The sequence below is a fragment of the Mangifera indica genome, chromosome 7 (assembly GCF_011075055.1).
Source record: "Mangifera indica cultivar Alphonso chromosome 7, CATAS_Mindica_2.1, whole genome shotgun sequence".
Taxonomy (NCBI): domain Eukaryota; kingdom Viridiplantae; phylum Streptophyta; class Magnoliopsida; order Sapindales; family Anacardiaceae; genus Mangifera; species Mangifera indica.
Genome location: NC_058143.1, coordinates 19,948,058 through 19,951,351, shown reverse-complemented (window position 1 = coordinate 19,951,351; position 3,294 = coordinate 19,948,058). Strand labels below are relative to the sequence as shown.

The window sequence follows — 3,294 nt, the reverse complement described above, 5'->3', positions numbered from 1 at the left end:
AATAGAATATTACTGAAATATTTTATTACTAACAAACCAAACAAGGGAATAAAAAATAGATTACCAAGGTAATCTTCAAAAACTGAAACCAAACGCCTTTAGGGTGGATTTGAGCCTATCAAACTTGTTTAAATTTAGAATAGTAACTCATGTTTAACTTGTTTAAGTTAGTAAACAATAACATCAGAAAAGAAGAAGGATTGTCAGCTTAGCTAAAACTCAATGTATTGAAATTATTTTTGACTTATTCAAGCCAAACAGTGATCAAATTTAAGTTGTTCAATTCAAATACATGCTTTCCACCTTTTCTTAGCTAAAGATTAGGGAAAACACAGTGAATATTCATTTTCCTTTTTTATTTTTGTTAACTTTAATCATACAATATATGACCCAGTTTATAGTAAATTATTCCAGGTGAGATTTCTTTTTTCAATTTTTTGCATGACTAATTACCAAAAGGTCAAAACTAGAATGGGAAACATCATTCATGATCAATTATTAAGAATTTGAACATGACCATCAAGAAAATGGAAAATGCCGTAACTATCGATCAAAATAATAATTTCTATCTTCGGTGGCCACAACCTTTCCCCATTGGCCATCATTAGTCTGCTGCAAAAAAACATTGTGATACCACAACTGCACCAGCAGTTTTGCTTCTCTCTTGGCGCTTTCCTTCCATCTAATCCTTAAAACAGAGAAGCAAACTCATCTTCTCGTTTTCTAAAGTGGTATTGCTCATAAGCCTAGTTTATTTTTCATAAGTTATATATATATATATATATATATCTTAGCTAAAGTAGTGAACCTAATTCTGTTTTTATTTACAGGAATATATATAGCTGCTAAGTTACTGATCATGAGGGCATCGTCAGTGTTGTTTGTCGCCTTCTTGTGGGTTTTGGCCGGTGTGGAAGTTGATGCAAGATGCCTTCCCTTAGAGGATAAGCGCAGACTGATCATGGCTGAGCGTCAGCTCCTGAGTGAGATAAATACGGGTGCTTATAATGCTGATGCTGGAACCACTACTACTGATGATGATGCTGCAAATTCAAACTATAACAAGTATGGCAATCCTTCTGGCTCAGGTTCTGAAACTCACCATAGATTTACGAGTGATCAGAAACCTATCAAGATCTAATACCTCTATGTTATTTCGAATGAGCTTGCATGAAAACACATAAAAATTATAATGTACTGCTTTGTGTTCATATGAAGCTCCTCCTTGTTACAGGTTTCTATATAAGCCGGTTGTTATATGTAATAATTAAAATTATGATGAAATAAAGAGGCCATGAATTGATGATCGCTAGCATGGTTTTGTGTCTTCTTTTTTGGCCAAGGATATAATTTTATGAACCTTAACAAAAAGATACACTTATTAGCGATTTTGAGACTTTTTATTTACCAGCCTAATCTGGTTGTGCTTTTCCAAAGGAATATTAAACTCTACTCTCTCTAATATGATAAAAATGAGCAATTCTAGTCATCTTGTATATATGAATATTATTTCTTAGAAAATTGTATGACATGAGGTTATAGTTATAATTTTGAGTTAATTAAATCGAATAACTGAATTAGTGCAATGAAAGTTTATAAATGCATGCTGGATTTGATCCAAGGATTTAAAAACCGGACCGGACCGAACGGTTGGACCGGCTGGACCGTGAACCGGCACTGTAGCCGGTTGTTATTAAGCTCAGAACCGTTTTAAGATTAAAATCGGGTTGGACCGCGGTCGAACCGCCAGTTCACATCTGAACCGCGGTCCAACCCTGTCAAGGCGGTCCACTGGTTCAAAAGCTGCGTATGAGAAACAGTTTATATAAAACTTTCCTCCTATTACTTGCAGTGCACGCAGACGCAAAGGGATTTGCTGCAGCCGACGACTTGCTCCGACGTCACAAGTTGAAACGGTCGTCGATTCATCTGTTGCCGAGGACCGTTTAAAGACGCCTGCTGACGACGACGAAGCTGTCGAGGGCTGTTGGTTTGCAGGCTCACAAGACAGCAGCTTCATGACTATATTGCAACCTTTCACGGCGACTTCTCAGTCTCAGACGGCGGCCGACGACGACGAGTTCTGTTGCTATTGTGATCGGCGACTTCTCAGGCAATGACGGGAAGCTGGTGTGTTTCCTTCCAATGCTTTGAAACAGTTTTGAAAAAGTATTTACATATATAAACCATGCTTGATTGAAACAGTATATATTGAAAGTTTGGAATGCCTGGAAAAAAGTTTATTTTTTGAATTACTATTCAAACAGACTTCTGCGTGCATTGCAAGAATTTGAAAGTTTCATAAACGCAAGGAATAGATCCCTCTCAAATGGAGGTATAAACAATTTGAAACACTATTTACATAAACAATGCTTGGAAAAAAAGTTTGGAATTACTATTCAAATTAACTACTCTTTATTTTTTGAATTAGTATTCACCAATGTTTGGAAAAAACCCTAAAATCCTTGGAATAAATAATGTTTCGTTTGTTTGAATTAACAGTATATAAATTAAAAGTTTAAACAAATTAAAAAATATATAAATAATATGTCAATTTATATAAACAAATAACAATTCTTAATTTGAAAATATATAAATTAGTAAATATTAATTGATTTATTATTAATTTGTAATTTTATGTTACGAATTTGTAATTTTATTATGTATCTATATTGAATGTTTGGATTGAATGTATTTCATTCGTAACGTAGTTAGTTTCTAAGAATTTGAAAGTTGAATATCAATATTTTGTGATACCCTATTTACATATAATAACTCAATATATGACAATTTATAACGAATATTGAAATTCGGATTATGAATGTATGAAGTTATGTATTGTGCCCAAATTATGAATATTGTTATTTATAATGGATGTATGAAGTTGTGCATGTTGAAATTCCACAATTAATTGGTATTTTGATTTTATTGTTATTCTTATATGCAACAGATAAATAAAGTGAAAGTATGTCTTCATCTGGATCTGGGGTTTCTTCAACACCATGTCGAGTGAAAGGCGATATTACTTGGGCACATGTTTCTGAGAGTATAGATGATAATGGAAGGAAGATGTTGAAGTGTTTATATTGTGGTAAGACAACTAGAAGATGTGATATATATAGAATGAAGCAACATTTGGCTGGAAAAAAAAGGGATGTTGGTCCATGCACTAAAGTTCCTCATGATGTTAGATTTCAAATGGCAAATGCATTAGAAGAGATTGTAGCAAAAAATAAAGAAAAACAAGAATTTCGTAGACATGCAACTCCTTTTGGTGCTACTATACCTCTATTT

At 33.6% G+C, this 3,294-nt stretch overlaps 1 long non-coding RNA gene across 1 annotated transcript; it reads left to right on the top strand.

The window, feature by feature from the left end:
• The first annotated feature begins 649 nt into the window (after window positions 1–649).
• LOC123219942 lies at window positions 650–1,327 on the top strand. The gene is made up of 2 exons (XR_006502958.1): window positions 650–731; window positions 831–1,327. It is a non-coding gene; the product is annotated as an uncharacterized LOC123219942 (long non-coding RNA).
• Window positions 1,328–3,294: the final 1,967 nt, after the last annotated feature.